This window comes from Rhinolophus sinicus, chromosome 6, assembly GCF_057876585.1.
Source record: "Rhinolophus sinicus isolate RSI-liver-muscle chromosome 6, RSI-T2T, whole genome shotgun sequence".
Lineage (NCBI taxonomy): Eukaryota > Metazoa > Chordata > Mammalia > Chiroptera > Rhinolophidae > Rhinolophus > Rhinolophus sinicus.
The window spans coordinates 9,221,007-9,239,446 of NC_142506.1; the positions used below are offsets into that span (position 1 = coordinate 9,221,007).

Below are 18,440 nucleotides of genomic sequence, written 5' to 3' on the forward strand. Positions count from 1 at the left end.
GCCACATATTAAAATCTCAATTCATATGAGTTTTGCTTCACAAGGGGAAAGGAAAGTGGACACCCAGAAAATGTGCATGGTGTAAGGCATGACGATCAATAAGAAATCAAAATGGGGATGACATCAGAACCACCACCTATAAACAGTATTAGAAACAAAAGAAACAAATGTCTATAAAATCATGTGCAGTCCCTCCATGACAGAAACAGGCAGTAGCCCATGTGTCCCTCTAACGAGGCCACATGGGAGCGAAGCCAGACTGGGCCCCTCCAAACCCCAATATCTGTACCACCTTCTGCAGGAAGCTCATCACCAGCACAAAGCGTTCTATCCTGCCCCCAGGGAAAGCAAACCTCCCATCCTGCCACCCCTGAGAGGCCACCAAGCGGAGTCATTGCAGAAGGTGAGATAGAAAGGGGGCACGTTAAGTTCTAGAGCCACCTTGCAAAGCAACACCAAACCTCAGCTGCCGAAGAAATCAAACTCACAAAAGAAGGGCCTGAAGGAGTGTTTGGGCCAAATGTTCCCATACACACCATTCGACAAGTGGGGCAATCATTTTTACCCCAAATCTTCACCTGTAAGATGCTGGACCATGAGAAAGAACCCCCTTCCCCTCCTTCCCTTTCCTTCCTTCCTTCCTTCCTCCCTCCCTTCTTTCCTTCCTTCCTTCCTTCCTTCCTTCCTTCCTTCCTTCCTCCCTCACTTCCACCTTCCCTCCCTCTCTTCCTCCTTTCCTCTCTCTCTGTTGCCCTCCCTCCTTGATTTCCAGGCACTGACAATCATTTTGACCCCCAGGATTCCAGGAAACCCTGAGACATAGTCTGAAGTGGGTCAGCAAACATGGCAGTTGAGAAATTCTTGCTAATTCTAGGCGTGGTCCAAGGAACACAGGTGTAAATGTCATCCTCTAGCACTTTTCAGAGGAGAGTCCCACCGGTCATTTTAAACTTAGTCAAGCAGGACAAGGGAAACTCTTCTGAGTCAAAAGAAGGCAAAACCCAGATACGCTCATTAAAACTGGCCCCTCCCCCAACCAGAACCTTTAGGTGATATGAATCCAGAGTGATTTGGTTTCGTGCAAGAGAAACAGAGTGCTGGGTGAATACCTACTATGCACTAGGCAGTGGGGACAGATTCAGAGGTAAGCAACATTCACGTATTAATTCAACAAAATTTATTAAGCTCTTACTAGGTGCCAGCTATGAAATTAGGAACTGGATTCAGAGCAGTCAACTCAGTGGGGAAAAGGGCATTTTTTCTGCTCTCAAGTTCACAGAGATACAGAAAAATAAACAGACCTTCAAAACGGGTGGTAAATCCAATGGGAATAGCCACAGAGGGGACTGAGACGGGTCTACAGGACGAGTCGTTGGGAGTTCAGCAAAAACTCTCTTAAATGAAGGACTGACTAGGTATGAATGAATGAACTGGTGAGAGATAGGGACCTCGGAGCAGAAGGAACATCAAGTATAAAAGCAAAGGCACATGCAAGACCATCAAAAGTGTCAACAAATAAGTAACTTGGTGTGGCTGCTGCATACAAAGGTAGGAAGGTAATAACCAGAGCAACGATAACAGAAAGATGGTTGCCATTTCTTGAGTGTCTTTCCATGTGCTTGCCACTGTTGCAAGAGCTTTTGCTGCATCATTTCATCGAATATGCACATTATTAGTCCCACTGTACAGATGGACAAATTGAGGTAAAGAGAAGCTAAGAATTTGCCCAAAGTAACCCAGCCCACACGTGGCAGAGCTGGGATTCAAACCAATGCTAGAGTCTTTACTCTTCATCTCTGGGTCTCGGGGAGGGCTCGGCATTTCACAGGACGACTTCTGGACTCAGTCTTGCAGGTAATGAAGAGGCCAGCAAAGACCTCTTAAACCTCTCACATTCTACAAGGAGAGGCAGGCATGGGCAGAGGCCTTCAGCGTCTACACAGGCCATGGCACGTGTCCTGTGAGCCACAGGCATAGACAAAGAGGCACGTCTATGCCTCTGCTCCCAAGTGAGGGCCAGCTGAACGATGACCGATTGACGATGGCTTCATGGCTCTGGTATCATTCAAGTTGAGTCTGGAGGAAAGAGAGGGAATTCAGGCAGATGTCACAGTATAGCAAGGCCTGACATTTGGAAACTGCAGGTGTATGACGCAGCTGCATTTGAAGCTGCGTTTGGAGCAGCCTGGAGCAGTGGGGCAGGAGTGGCTGGAACAGCAGGTTTGGCACTTGGAGCTCCTCTGTGGCCCTGAGTCCAGGGTTTAGGCATTGAAGGAGAAGTAACTAGAGGGCTCCTCAAACATTGGAGAGGGCGGCCCTGCATTGCTAAAGATGGTGGAAGTAAAACTCGTGCAAGAAACCCCTGCATATACACTGGGAGCTTTTAAAGTACTTGGCAGCTGACAAGCTGTGCACCTGGGCCTCTAAGTGGGTGAAGGCTGCTGGCATAAATAAAGGGGGCTGATGGACCTAAGAAATGTCTCTTTCCTCTACTCTTTTTTCAGTTTTTAAGGGGGGAAAAAAAAAGTCCCATGACACTGGTTGATGTCAGAAAGCCCACTTAAAGCACCAACCAGAGAAAAGGCCAGAGATGAAGTGGGAAAGCACCTGAGATTAAGTGCTAGCCTGTCCCTAACCAGCTGTGTGCTCACCATACCATCGCCTCCTTCTGGGGAAGACTACATTTCCCATGCTCCCTTGCAGTTAATTTGAGGCCATGTGACTGTGATTTGACCAATAGAGTGTGAGCAAGGGAAAGCCACTTCCAGGGCTACTGTGTGGCCTTCACCTTTTGAGCCTCAGTTATCCCCTCTGTCAAATAAGGGTGAACACCTCTCCTTGGTGGGTTCATGTGAGGGTGAAATGATACTACGTCATGGGATGTGTGTACACATAGTCTAGCTCAGTAGCCCACATACACGGTCAATGTACAATCCAGAGCCAGATGCCATGGGAGAGACAGAGAAATGGAAGGTGGGACTGCTGCCTTCTGTGGGAGGTTGCCGCTGAGACGGCCCCAGTGATCCTGCCCCCCAGTAGTCAAGCCCTTGCACAATCCTCTCCAGTGTGTGGGATGGACTGAATGACTCACGTCTAATGAACAGAATATGCTAGAGCCATTCTCTCTTTAAGCTTCCAGGGAGACTCTTTTGCCTCTCGCAGCTTCTGGTGGCTCCAGACATTCCTTGATTTGTGGCTGCGTCAGTCCAGTCACTGCCTCTGTCTTCACACGGCCTTCTCCTCTTCTCTCTGTCTTCTCCACCCCTGTCTCTCGTAAGGACACTTGTCATTGGATTTAAGGCCACCCAGGTAATCCAGGATGATCTCATCTCAAGATCCTTAACTTAATTACATCTGGGGAAAAAAAAAAAAAAAAGTTTTTTTCCAAATGAGCTCACATTCACAGGTTCAGGGATGTGGACATATTTGGGGGGGGCGGAGGTGGGGGAGGGCACCATTCAACCCAAGAGACAGGCACAGGTCTTGTTCAGCATTAAATTCCCCTGACCACGGCACCTAAAGCAGTGACTGAGACTAAGCAGGAATCTGACACAAGTCTGTTGAACCAAAAGGCAGCAGAGCATAGGATTTAAGTGACTGGCTTTAGAATTAGCTAACCCTCTATTTATTCCTCAACCACTTACAAATGATGTGACGTTAGGCAAATTGCTTAAATTCTCTGAACTTGCGCTTCCTCCTGTGGGCATTTTAATGACACCCATCTCGTGGGGTTATTACAAGCATTTAGCTAGTAAATGCAAAGCACTAATAGGGACGCAGAGTGCAGACAGCGCCTGGCATATAGGGAGTGGTCAGTGAGGGCTTGCTCTTCTGACGAGCATGTTGACAAATGGAGTTGCTGTGGTTCCACCCTCACAAAACCTGCCAGCCTTTTGCCCGGTCTGCCATGGGGGTCCCTTCCTGCTCAGAGTCCCTGAGTGCCCAGAAGCTCTTCTTTGAGACTGCTGTGGACAAATATCCCAGCCGTGCCCTCCCATTGCAGGCCCCTTTCCTTTCCCACTGCCTGGCTCGCCTCCTTCAACGATGCCTCCCAGAGCAAGGCTGGCAGTGAGCTCGCCTGGGCCCCTCATTGTTATTCCTGGCAGGAGGTTATCCTGTCAGCATCCTTGGAGGCCCATAAAAATACCCGCAGTTTGTCTTTCATCAGAGCAGCTCGAAGCCCCGTGGCATCCTCTAAGAAGACGGTGAGCTCCCAACTGTGTTCTGGGAGCGGCTACTTCCCAGGATGGTCTGGTATGTGTGAGGCAGAGGGAGCGAGTGTGAACTGAAATAACCCAGCCCGGGCACTGGCTTGAGAACCACGCCCCTCCAAGCCGCCAAAGAGAAACAAGTCTTCGTGTGTGGAGAGAGTCTCCCTGGGATTTTCTAGATGTCAGTGCTCTGAGTCACACACAAGTGGGTCTGCATTTCCACTTTGCTACTGAGTAGCTGTGTGACTTTGGGCATTTCACTTAACCTCTCTGTGCTTCAGTTTCTGCCTCTCTAAAACAAAGCAGATGTATTATACTAAGAGCCACTTTGTCAGGTTCCTGGGAGGACTGAAAGGGACAGTGTGGGCACAGGCTAAAAGAAAATATCGGCAGCACATGTAACTGACAAAGGACTTGTATCTAGAGTATGTTAAACACTCCTGCAACTCAGTCATAAGACAAACACATCCCCTCCCCAGTGCAGAAAAGACTTAAACTTAAGACACTTCACAAAAGAAGACACGGACAGTAAGTACAAGAAAAGGTGATCAATGTTATTAGTCATGGGGGAAATGCAAATTGTAACAATGAGACACCCTTTCACCTCTACCAGAATGGCCAAAATGAACAAGACTGCTAATGCCAAGTGTTGGTGAGGTTGTGGAGCCATTGAAACTCTCACACACTCATGGTGGGAGTGCAAAACTGACATAACCACTTGGAAAAAAACAGGGTGGCTTTATCAAGTTAAAAATACACTTAGCATATGACCCAACAATTCCACTCCTAGGTATTTCCCCAAGATATATGTCTATAAAAAGGCTTGTACGTGAAAGCTCAGAGCAGACTTATTCGTAGTCACCAAAAGTTCAAAACAACCCAAACGGCCATCGGTAGATAAAAGAATAAACAGAGTTCGGTATATCTAGACAACGGAATATTGGACAGCAATACAAAGGAACACCTACTGGTATACCTGGATGCATACCGTAAACACTACGCAGAGTGAAAGAAACCAGACATAAAACAGCAAAACTTCCATTCTTAAGTTCTAGAAGGAACAAACAATTCTGTGATGACAGAAACGAGAGCAGGAGCCGCCTCCATGTGAGGGTGGGGTAAGAGAACGCATGGAAAGAAGCCCAGGGAATTCTCTGGGGTGGTACACGTGTCCTATGTCCCTGTCTTAGGGTGATGGGTACGTAAGGGCACACATTTGTCAAAAGTCACCAAACTCTATACTGGACACCTTTGCATTTTGCTGTATGGGAACTACATCGGCACAGAAAACACTGAAAAGGGATCGTGTACATAGAGCACTCAGCACGTGGGCCAAGCTCCTAGGCAGAAGGCAGACAACGTCCACTGCTATTAGGAAATGGGAAAAACAAGTCAAAGCATGGAAATAATCCAACTGCAGGTTGGGAGTTTAAAGGGATCCTTGAGACTCTGAACCTAATTTGTCAGGTCCCTCTCTGAGATGGGGAAAACCCACCAGAAGGAACCCTCAGCTGAGTCTTTTGTGCTCTGGCCCCAACCTTTTCTACTCTTTCTCCTGTAAACAGCAAAACAAAAAAAAAGGTGTGTTTAGCTGGATGGAGATGCTATTCCTAGGAGAGGGTAACTTTGGGGAGCTATTGTTCAGAACAGGCTTACTAAATAATAAGGATGCACGGATATCTCCATGGGTCCACAGTGTAAGCTGCTACATCCGGGGGTTTTAAAGATGCCCAAGACAGCTGTGGACATGAAACTGGCCTGGCTGCTTCGGCAGAGGGTTCCTGAAGACAGGCCAGTTCCCACGATAAGGAAATTAGCTGAGGCCCAACTGACCCCCAAATTCCCATCTAATCCCAGGCTATCTTTCCCCTTACTGGCCTCCCCTAGAAGGCTCTTCCTGCATCCCTCCCTCATTCTAGAATGTTCCATCTGCATGATAGGCTGTGGTCTGCATAGAAGCAAGGAGACATTGCTCCCAGCAGAGCACACTGGCTGTTCCACTCTATCTGGGGCCTCTCACTGGACACAGACCTGCAGTGGCCCCAGGGTCGGCCCAGAGTTGCCTCTCGCTCTGCTCTCAAGGAGCCTCATCCATTACACGTGAGACACACAAGACGAGAGCTCCCACCCCGTGGCTCTGAGGTTCTGCCCTTCGTGGCTGTCATCCTCCCCATCCTCCTGCTGTGGCCTGAGTCTTCTCCCACAAGTCCTGAGGGCATCAGCAAAGAGTGGCCGAGACCAGCGGGCAGGGCCTCCCTGGTGGCCCCCTGCCTGGCCTGTGCTGTCCACCTTCCAGACCTCCACGGCCCGGCTCCAGCCTTGCCAGCACAGAGGTAATTGCATGAAGTAATTGCCCACAGTGTCTTTTAAATAAAACACTCTGCATCTGAGGGGAGGAGGAGGAGGAGGAGGAGGAGGAAAGATTTCCCTATCATCCATTACCAAAGAGGGCCGCTAGTTGGGAAGCAGCAGCTTAGGGAAGCCATCTTTCTGGGAGGTGGCAAAAGTGCCACCTTTCTGGCCTTCATCAAAGACTTGTTCAAAGAAGAAGAAAAGCTTTGGACATTATTCCACAATCTCTGTCTTGATTTGACGTGGGGTTTTATGCTTGCTATTTAATGCCGTGCTCCCTCAGGCTGGGGAGGTTTGCAGGTGAGTGCGGCCCCTCACCTGCTTGTGCCCAGGTGCCCACTAGAAGCAGAGGGCAAAGGCAAGGTGTGGCAAGGGCAGGCGGGGGGTGGGGGAGGAGTGAGGGGCAGCCAGGAGCTCATCCGGGGCGGTGAGAAGGTCTCAGGAGGCAGGACTTGACTTACAAAGCACAAAATCAAAGATAAAATGATTATGAATTTCAAGATGGCTATGGCAGACTATTAAACTCCAAGCATAGAATCCCCCCTCATTTCTGCCAGTCAGTATAGCTGAAGGTTAAGACCCCCCTGCGAGCCAACATGGGTTCAAGTTACTGAGCTTCCCCATTTATAAAATGAGGATAGTAACAGTACCCCGTCCGTTAGGCTGATTTGAGAATTAGACAAACTAATAATAATTGCTAACTCTTACGTAGCACTTATTAGATGCCCCACACTATTTTATGTGCTTTACAAACATGAATTCATTTAACCCTCATAAGAAGCCAATAAATATGTTGGTACTGTTCCCACTTTACAAAAGAAGAAGCCGAGGCACAGAGAAGTAAAGCAACTTGCCCGAACCCACACAGCAGGTAAGCAGGTAGGCGGCATAGCCAGTGTTTGAGCACCTTCTCCTAGCTCCGGAGCCCGCACTTGTGGGCCAAGACTACACTTTCTAAAGAGAGCAATGGTTATTGTTTCATCTCATCATCCTCACAATAAGCCAATGAGGTAGGTTTTATACTCATCTGAGATTGTTTCACAGAGGAGAACATGGAAAACTCCACGAGGGTAAGAAACTTGGGCGATGGGCTAAGCATTTGGTTTGAATAACTGTACTTTGAGGGTTTCCAAGGGAAGCACCAGGGATGCCAGCAGGACTGACTCCGGGAGGGGAGGGAATGTGGGCTCAGGACAGGAGGCGAGATGGTAAATGTGTGGCCTCTGACAGAGGGGCCTGCAAGAACGCCTTCCACATCGCCTGTGGGCTCGCGACAGAATCGGAAAGCCTTGAGTCTGAGGGGTTGGAAAAGTGATAGTTGCACCCCCCAGGATGCTAAAACCCTAGATTATCAGGGCAGAATGGCAGCATAGAGCTCGTCAAATCTGAGTCCTAATTTTATGGTTGGGGAAACTGAGGCTAGAGGAGAGAAGTGGCTAGCCTAATGCCCTAGAGTCAGAAAGCACAGTCCCAAGAGCAGATGGCCACCCCCCCACCCCCCAGCCCACACCCCCACCGCACAGCCAGAGTGTCTGTGAGTGTCTTGAGCAGATACCAAGGGCCCCAGGCCCATGAATCCAATAGTCGATAGTTCTCCCAACAGGCTGCTGGAAAACCACTGGCATGGCTGTCCTAGGCACAACTGAATCTTTATAAAATAAAGCCCCTTGCTGCTAATAAGGCCATTTCTAGTGAGGGTTGCTTTTTACCGGTTGTAACATTTAGAGAGAAAATAACACTACCTTTGAAGTCAGGCAGACTAGATTTGAAAAGGGTTCTACCACTTACTTCTTGGCTGTGTGACTTTAGGCAAATGACTTAACCTCTCTGAGTTTCAGTTTCCTCATCAGTCAAATAGCTCTGACGTGAGCTCACTCCATAGTGAACACAGATTTCTGGGACAGATGAAATGAACAGGAAGGCACAGAGTGTAAAACTGTCTAGTGTAAAAAAGCTGGTGCATAGTAGGTGCTCAATAAAGGTCATTCTGAATCCATCAGAGGCCAAACCCACATACTGTGGGATAGAAGACTCTCAGGGGAGATGTCAGTTCTAAATCACCTAAAAGCACCTACCAGACCTCTCCAACTAAAATCCAAGGAGGGCAAATAAGAGCAGAATTTGGAGAGGTCTGAAATAAGGCCACCATTCATCATGACACAGGAGACAAGACTGGGAGAGCCTGGTAACAGGAGGCAGGGGCAGGCGTTGAGGAGGAGGGTACTTGTGAGAGAACTTACATTTTTGGAGGGTTTTTTTTGTTTGTTTGTTTGTTTTGTTTTCTATTTAAGGTCTCATTAACTATTTGATAAAACTCATTTCTGGTTCATGTTCTCAGCAGAAAAACACATTCAGGTTGAACAGTAAGAACGGACCACACTTGGAAAGTCCTCACAGGTCCTCATGTCTCTCTGGCATTCACTGCAACTGAGGGTGACATGGGTTGAGCGCGTGATTTGAATAATTGCACTTTGAGGATTTCCAGGGGAAGCACCCAGGGCAACCTTCTGACTGGGGATCTTATGACACAGACATTCAAATAAAGAAAATCTGCAAGTCCGGAAGATGCTCGCTGGACTGCCATGTATTCGCCTAGGAAGAGTTTATTGCTCATCCATCATGGATGCTCGGCTGGAGACGGAGGACGCATCACCAACAACATGGGCTCGGCAGAGGACTTGCCCTCTCCCGGGGGAAGCTTGCCAAAGAGAACTTTCCCCGTGAAAAGCCCTAGGTAGAGAAATTGTCAACGAGCACAGTGTGTAACTAGGGACCCGCTGATGACAGGCAGTCCAGGGAGCCCTTCAAGGAAGTGGCACTTAGGGTGAGACTTGAAGGATGAAAGGGGAGTGTGTGAGATTCCTGGGGCTGCTATAATAAAGGACCACAAACGGGGTGGCTTAAAACAACAGAAAAGTATTCTCTCGCAGTTCGCGAGGCCACAAGCCTGGCATGAAGGTGTCAGCTGGGCCGTGCTCTCTCCGAAACCTGTAGGGTTGCCTCCTCTAGCCTCTGCTTTACCTACAACCTTGGCCATGCCTTGGCTTGTAGAAGCATCACTCCAATCTCTGCCTCCACGTTCACGTGCCTTCTGTCCTGTGTGTCTGTGTCTTTCTTATGAGGACACCAATCATTGGGTTAGAGGCCACCCTAATCCAGCATGATCTCATCGGAACCAGATCACGTCTACGAAGGCCCTATTTCCAAATAAGGTCACATTCACAGGTACCACGGGTTAGGACGTGAACATGTCTTTTGCGGGGGGACCCAATTCTATGCACTATAGGGAGCAAAGCACAGGTGGGTGAACAACTGGCAAAGCCCTCAGCTGGAGCTGGAGCTGGAGGGGCAGGACGTGGTGCCTTTGGGAACACAAAGAAGCCAGACTGCTTAGAGGTGGGGGGAGGGCACAGGAGGGGAAAGTGGCCTTGGTGAAGTAGAAAGTGGGCCTGAGCCAGATCAAACTGACCCAAGAAACAGGGAGGAGCTACCGGGGAATTCGCCAGCTTTGCACTGTCTGAGAAACGCCCTCTGTTTCCCAGCTCATGCTGGAGTGGGCCTCACACAGGGTGACATATGGGCAGGGAGTTGTGCTCATGGGCGTCTTCATAGCCTGAGGCACTGTATCTGTGACTGGCCCGCCTTCCTGGACAACCAGGCGTGAGGCAGAGATTTTCTGGCAATGATGTGCTCTCTCTGCTCTGGAAAGCCAGAGGCTGAAAATGCCTTGTTCACTGCAGAGTGGCTGCCTGAGTGCGTCCTGACAGGCAGCCGGGCAAACCAGACAGTGTCCTCCTTTGAAAAAAATACGGCTGCTTGAATGTGTATATAAAACATATTTAGGTCTTTGAGACATATAACACACACACACACACACACACACACACACACACACACACACCACACACACACACTATATATCTTGATGTAGATGCCATATATACCTATACATGCTTGAAGGTTTCAAGCATATATAAATACATACAACACATATATTTTATAAAATACACATCTATTTCAAAGACCAAAAGTGTTACACTTGAAATAAAGGCTTATTTCCTGTGTAGGCTGACTGTGATAGAAGGTCATTGGTTCCTTCACTCCACAAATATTTACGGAGTGCCCCTCATATCACAGGTTCCGTTCCAGCCTAAGACAAAAATCCCCGCCCTCTTGGAGGTGACTTTCTAGTGGGATAAGGGGAACTAACGGATCAACTCTAAAACTGTAAGAGCATTAAAAGGTGCCAAGAACAACGGAAGAAAATAAAGGTAGGGGAGAGCCGCACCAGTGTCACAGCATGCGTGGGAGTTTGAATGTCAAGTGCAGTGGCTAGGGCAGGTCTCCCTGAGATGCTAATGTCTGAGCAGAGGCTTGGGGGACGGGAGGGAGTGACCAGTGAGGATAGCGAGTGTCCAGCAGGTGCAAACTCCTGAGAGTCTCAGAGCCGCCTGGAGCGTTTGAGAGGTGACGGGGCCGGATGGCAGGGTGGGACGCACGAGGCGGAAAGTTCTCAGACACGACTGGGGCGGCAGGGCTGCACCCTATGGGCCTTGTAGACCATCACGAGGCCTATGGCTTTTCGTCTGAATAGGATGGGACGCCTTCGGGGGTTTTGAAGCAGAGAGCTTATGTGTTCTGGCTTCCATTTCAAATGGGCACCCTGGCGGTTGTTCTGAGAATGGAGTGTACAAGGCCAAGGGCAGATGCGGGAGACCTGTCACAAGCTGTCGCAACGATGCAGGTAAGAAGTGATGGTGGCTTGGACCGAGGGAGTGATGGTGGGTTGGTGAGAGGAGGTGACACTCGATATATGTTGCTCATAGACTGAATATAACGGGGAGTCCAAGGTGGGCTTACTCCAAGGTTGTAGCCCGAGTGACTGAAAAGACGGGGTTGCCATTAACAAAGATGGAGAAGACTGCAAATGGGAAGATTTGGGGGAGGGCGGGGGGCGCGGGGATCAGAAGTTTGTGGTAAAATGGTTAGACACCCAAATGGACAGGAGATGGAGGCAGCTGAATGTACCAGTCTGGAGGGCGGGGGGAGGGAACCTTTGGGGGTGTCGGTGTAAAGAGGACGTGGGCACCCCTAAGACCAAAGGAGATATCCAAGGCTTTGTGTCCAAATAAAAAAGAGAAGAGATCTAAGAATTGAGGCTGCAAGGCAAACGTTGCGACTCTCCAAAATTTAGGGTCAGAGAGAAGAGGAGAAACAGGCAAAGTGGGGTGGCCAGGAGCGTGGGGTCCTGGAAGCCAAATGAGGGACATGTTTCAAGGAGGATTTAGTAACTGTATCAAAGGCAGTTCAAGGTCAAGTCACAAAAGACTTGGAACAACCATTGGAGGAGGCACTTACATTTTAGAAGTGAAGACCAGAGGTCTCCGGACATGCATGGATTTTTTTGTTCTTACCTCTTACACCAGGGACAATCATTGGTTGGTTATCTTAAGTATGAATATAATCTTAGTTCTGGTCTGTCCTTCCTACTAGAAACCCATTCACTGCTATATAGGCTCAACTGTGTTCTCTCAAATTCATATGCCGAAGCCCTAACCATCCCAGTACCTCAGAATGTGACTATATTTGGAGATAAAGTCTCTAAAGAGGTGATTAAATGAAAATGAGGTCGTTAGGCTGGGGCCCTACTCCACTAGAAGACAGACACTGGGGATTCAAGCACACATGGACAAAGCCATGAGAGGACATAGTGAGAAAGCAGCCATCTGCAAGCCAAGGAGAGCGGCCTCAAGAGAAACCTGCCGACACCTATCTTGGACTTCCAGGCTCCAGAACTGTGAGAAAGTAAATGTATTTTTAAGCCACCCAATCTGTGGCATTTTGTAATGGCAGCCCTAGCAAATTAATCCAACTAAAAAATAAAAATATATATATTTTTTGTCTTTGCATCTCTGGTACCTTGCACGAATCATGGCTCCCAAAAGCAAATGCAACGGGGCTTGTGCTTCAGAGATACAGTAACATAGGTAGCTGTATTCCTTAAGACTAGATTTGGCCAGACAAGACAGAAATACATTTTTCTCATTTACCTGAAGTCTAGAGAGAGACAGTTCAGGACTCATGGAACAGCCTAGTTTTTGAGTTCCTTCTTTAGTCTTGTTGGTCTATGTTCTACCTCATGGTTCAAGATAGCTGCTTAAGCACCAACCATCACTTCTACATCCTAGCTAGCAGGAACAAGGAAGGGGAACTGTTCTCTCCTTCCCTCTCCTTAAGAACTCTTCAAAGAACACAATTGTGCTTGTATTGCATTCATAAGAAACTAGCCACATGGCCACACCCAGCTGCAAGGAAGGTTGAGAAATTCAGTCTTTATTCTGGGCAACCATTCACTGATTGAAAAATCAGGGGTTTTATTACCAAAGATGAAACAAAAATGTAACCCTTCCTGGTACTCTTCCATGGGTTCTCCCAATACAGTGTCTGGCAGAACAGTCCAGCCAACCTTTCCCAGGAGCCCCTCAGCGTAATGTCCCAGAGATCCAGCTGGAAACCACTGGTCTAGACAGCAAAGTGGAGTTGACTCTGCAGATAGGACATGCCACCTCCAGAGGGTCTCATGAGGAGCCCATGGCAGGAAGGAGGGAATGGTAGAATAAAATGGTCTTCACAGTCTTCCTGAGGGGATGCTGGACCCCAAAGAACTGTGTAAAGGAGGGAAAACATTGAGAGCAAGTGTCTCTTGGATCAGAGATGAGGTGTGATGGGACCTGTCCTAGAATCAATGGGCCACTTGCCTGGATGCAGATACGATCAGGGAGGTGGGGAGAACCCGTCTCTAGCTCTGGACGCCTTTCTTAAAGGATCTGCCTGCCTTCCTAGGGGGCTGACCCTTAGAAGGCAGTGACTGCTGTAGCTCTCCAGGCCAATGGGGGGTCGCTGTGACAGCTCTGGGGGGCATCAGCTATGGAGGGACTGGAAGGCACATCTCCTCCAGCTGGGACATGAGAATGGAGTGAAGGCACTCCTGGGACAGCTGGCAGTGGTGCCTCACAAAAGCTGCAGAGCCCAATTCTAGGCGGTGAGATTAAACACACAGGTGACTATGAGAAGCCTGCAAGGGAACAGGCTGGGGGGGGGATGCACAAAGAGCTCTGGTCTCAGGAAGCTGACTTGTAGCATGTCCTCAGCCTACCACTTGCTACCTGGGTGACTTTGGGCAAGCCACCTCCCCTTGCTGTGTCTTAATCTCCTCTAACAATGCAAGTGACAAGACTGAATCTAACCACACCTGAGCTCCCGACCAGCTCTGGGTAATTCTGGGTTACAGCGGCTGCAGAGTGGGAAGGAAGGCATCCTTTGGGGGAAGGGACCCACCTGTGAGCCCTTCCCGGACTCCCCCGATATCCATGTTATTTCCTTTTTTGATCTCTGCCACATTTTGCCAGGGCCCTTGGCCTTGCAGCTCCTTCAAGCCTCCAAAATAAATCTTGTCTTCTTATATTCCCAAGTCCCAAAGGCTTCAACTATCGCCTCCCACCCAAAGATGAATCTCCACACGCAGCCAGAGTGGCCTTAAAATGCTAAATACCCACCAAATATCTGTTCGCGACAGTCCACGGCTCTTAGCGTAAAAGCAGCTCCCTATGGGAACCCACAAACACGTCACCTGGCTCCTGCAGAACCGAATCCGTAGCCTCCCTGTGGGCAGCTTGCTCCACCCTCACTACCTGTGGCCACACCCACCTTCTTAAGTTTCTCTGCTAAGCCCAAGTGTTTCCCATCTCAGGCCCCGTGTCTGTACATCTTCCCCGCTGTCCCTGCAGCTGCTCCTCCAGGTGGTGGCAGGACAGTCACCTCTGCAGAGAAGACTTGGCTGGACCCCCATCTCCAGCGTGTTCCCCTTTATTCTCTCTCTCTCAGCCCTTTGTTTACTCTTGGTGGACTTAAATACCATTTAGTTATATATTTATTCTTCATCTGTTGATTTAATCTGGTCTGGATCCCCCACCAGAGGCCCAGTCCAGGGGAGCGGGGACCTGGTCTGTTACTATGTATATTACTCCATCCAGTTTAAGGCAGAGGAAGCCCTCACATGGTATTTACATACATTTACATGTGCCTAAGTATTTAAAATATTTAGCAGAACATTTGTTAGAGGAAGGAAAGAAGGGAGGAATGGAGAAAGGGAAAATAAGAGGGGGGAAAGGAAAGAAGGAAGGAAAAAAGGAAGGAATGAAGGAAGGAAGGGAGGGAGGCAATGGAAATTTAAGGAATCTGCAGGCTCAGGTCTGCCAACCCCAAATCCCATTCCCTTACCATGCCCCCACACTGCCATCACCTTGAACCCACCTGTCCTGGGACTGGCACCATGCTGGGGAATACGGACACTTAAGGGACATATGACAAAATTAAGGAAGCAAAACTAGCACCACATAACACGACAGGGAATATGAACAACCAAAAGAAGCCATTCGCAAAGTTTGTTGTAGGAGAATATTGAATTATAGAAAAGGACGCTTAGGACATAGTTTTAACTGAAAGAACAACTTAAGAAACAGCATGTAAACTATAATCTACTTCCTAAATATCGATAGATGACAGATGGTAGATGATAGATAGAGATAGATTTATATGATATAAATAAATATGTAAAAGATATATATGCATAGAAAATACAGTGGAAGACATACATCAAAATGTGAACTGGTTATATTTGAATGGGGTATTTACAAGGGTTACTTTGGTTATTTTTGTTGATTTAAATTTTCTATGGTGATTATAAGTCACTTTGGGAACAAGCAAAAAGTAATCAACATTCTATTTAAGCACACATGTAATTCCATAAATAGCTGCAAGATCAGCGTGATTCCCATAGAAAGTGTAGACCAACGGTCAGGGATGGCTTCTGGGAGGAGAGGGAGGCGTGAACAGAGGCGGTTCATGCAGCAAGGGAGGGCACTTCCCATTGTTAAGTGGCCCACAGCGACCCTGGGGAAGGTCCCTGATCCCTCACTTGTGCTCTGCCCCTTCAGGCCTCAGAGGAGAGATGTAACCTGTTGGCTGGGCCCCTGAGTGGCCTCTCCTGGCGGACCTGGGCCTAGAGCTCTCCCACACACCCTCAGTTCCCAAGTGCCCTTGAAAGCATCCTTCCCAGGAAGCCCCAGGAGGAGTTCACAACTCTGCATCACTGGGGAAGCAGGAGCGAGCAGGAGTGTGCGTGAGACGGCCTGATGAGCTGGGTGACCTTGGGCAAGTCACTTCATCTCAGAGCTTGAGTGCCCTCGGCTGTAAAACGGGGTAAAGGCTCCCTCACGGAGCTGTTGTAAAGGCAAAGAGGGATATACGTTTTGTGAAATTAATGGGAAAAGGGTAGAAACGCTTGCTTTCTAGACAGCAACTGCTGGCGAATGTTGGCAAGTAACTGCCCCACAGAAATTCACCAGGAGGTGTAGCCGCACACTCTTGCTGGATGACCGCCAGGTAGGTACAACACATCCCTGCCCAAGTGGCCTTTGATCTCTGGGGAGTGGGAGGTCTGAGCAGATGGCAATAGAGAGGTCATCCTTAAGGTGCACGGGCAGGAAGTCAGGTGATGCCAGCTTGCTCGTCACAAAGAGTTGGCTGGGGAAGGGGAGCCTGCAGAAGGCAGTTTCACCCTGAGCACCTACTATGTGCCAGGAACCGTATTATCGCTACTAGAAGAGCTCACCGGGTAGTTTTCATCATCACCCTTTGAAAAGGGGGGAACAGGAGGTGCAGAGTGCTGAGTAACCAGCCCAAGGTCACACAGCTAGAAAATGGCCTCTTTGTCTTCAGGCCAGATGTAGTGATTTGCAGCCCCGGGCAGAGGACCCACCACCGAAAGGGCAGTTTCTGTCAAAGCCCTGATGGTGCGGTGGGAGGGTACGGGGTGATTTGAGAAGCTCTCTGTTCCCCTTGGCAGCTGTCTTTCCACTGTCACCCGCCACCTGCTCCCAGGTGCCGGGCCCGTTGATGACAGAGGCGCCATCCGACCCACTCAGCCTTGAAGGGCAGCGTTTCCCCTAGTTTCCAAGCCTCTGGCACAGTCCTTTGCGATGCTCTAAACCCAGGGCCCAGGCCCCTGCTCCCAGGATGGGAGGGTCTCAGCCTCAGCCCTGAGGCTACAGAGAGGCCGGGGCAGATCAGGAGTGGACTACACCCCACCCCCAACCCCACTCCTGCCATGTATCAGGAATCCAAATCCTTATTGGAGGGATGGGATGGGCTGGGGAAGAGAGAGGAGGGGGTCACGGGGATGCCCCAGGAAGGGAACCCAATGGTCCAAAGACGGTAACAACTGCGGGGCTGGCACAAAGAGTAGTGTCCAGCCTCAGGGGAGCAGGAGGGAGCAGGAATCCAGGAGCCGCCAAAGCCCTGTCAGCACCCCGCAGGACAGAAATCATTCTGGGGGTGCTGGCCTTTGGAGAAGCCGGGGTGCAGAACAGCTGGTCACTGGCTACGGTCACAAGAGGGTAGAAACTGATGGGGGCAGGGGAGGGGGCAATATTTTCTGAAGCTCATCCCCATGATGAGGGCTCCAGGATGGCAGAGAGCGTGGGTGGGTCCTAAAGCTGGAGCACGACCATTGCCACAGACAAAATGGCACCGGGTTACAAGGCATCGAGTCTGTGGCCAGCGTGCCTGGCTCTGCCACTCCTTAGATTCTCAGGCAAGTGAATGACCCTCTGTCAGCCTCAGTTTCCCCATCTCTACATGGGATGATGAGCATACCTGCCCCATCATTGAAAAGAGAAATGCATCTGTGTGCACACAGTTGGAACCACTGGCTGTGATTCTGGAGGACTGTCTGGACCAGGAGTCAGCGAACCTTTTCTGGAAAGGCCAGAGAGTTAATATTTTAGGCTTTGCTGGCCAAATGGTCTCTGTTGCATATTCTTTTTTTTTCAACCCTTTGGAAATGTAAAAACTGTTCTTAGCTCAAAGTCCTTACGAAAATAGTCCACCCAGCAAATCCGGCCAATGGACCACAGCTCAACACTCCCTGGAGATCTAGACGTGGGTGGGCCTGAGGCGTGTTGGCTGGCTTCTTGCATCTCTCAGGGCCAGGCTAGGGACCACTGTGGGATGAGCCCTGGGTACGGGGGGGGGGGGGGCAGTAGACTCAGTGATGAGAAGACAGGACAGGCCATGACAGGGGCCTGGGGAGGGTCAGGCAGGGATGCCCTGTGCTCTGGCCCTCAGTCTGGAGCTCACCTGCTGCCCTCATGGGCATCACAGTCCAAGAGGCACACGAGGCTGAGCCTCTCAGGGCTGTAGGCAGTGTGTCATTCACAAGGGATGCCCATTCCTCCTACCAACAAACGTTTGCGAAGCGCTTGCTCCGTTCCACGGGCTGTTCTAAGCCATGAACAAAACAGAAGGGATGAGACTCTCTACCTGGAAGTCCTGGCTGGCAGCCTGCACCTTTGCCAGCCCCGCGATGAGCTCCTGTCTCGGTCACAAGGATGCACTCACCGTGGTGAACTCAGCCTTTAGTGGTTCCTGGGCAGTCCTCTCACTGGTGCTCAGGAATCAGGGAGCCTGTTGTTCGGTCCTTCTGGAGGGAAGAAAAGAAAAGGATCTGCTGACTGTGAAGTGGTCGCGGGAAAGCAGCCCAGCCTGCGCTGCTCAGCTGGCACAGTGGACCTCAGAGTACTTGAGAAATGCTGGTCACTCCAGGAAGATCCCATTCACCACCACCACCACCCCCGACACACATACACACAACCAAGGTCCCGAGCGGCCCAACTGTGGGAACTGACTACCAAAGGGAGTGTCAACACAGAAAGAGATCTTTGAATATCTCTGCCCCAAACAGAAATATTATAAAAATAGCTGAGTAGGTACTATGTTCCGGGCATCTGATACGTTATGTTATTTGGTCTTTGTTGC

The 18,440-nt window shown here is 49.6% G+C and overlaps 1 long non-coding RNA gene across 23 annotated transcripts in view; it reads right to left on the minus strand.

Moving 5' to 3' along the window:
• Nucleotides 1–1,162: 1,162 nt before the first annotated feature.
• The window catches only part of LOC109443383 (uncharacterized), a 243,067-nt gene continuing 225,789 nt past the window's right edge, over nt 1,163–18,440 (minus strand). For 21 of the 23 annotated variants that reach the window (XR_016021479.1, XR_016021482.1, XR_016021474.1 and 18 more), the window contains 3 exons: nt 18,024–18,105; nt 3,092–3,354; nt 1,163–2,076 (listed from right to left, as the gene is read on the minus strand). This is a non-coding gene — a long non-coding RNA (uncharacterized LOC109443383). Of the gene's footprint in view, nt 3,355–18,023; nt 18,130–18,440 lie in introns of all 23 variants that reach the window. The other 2 variants (XR_016021488.1, XR_016021489.1) reach the window with 2 other exon arrangements.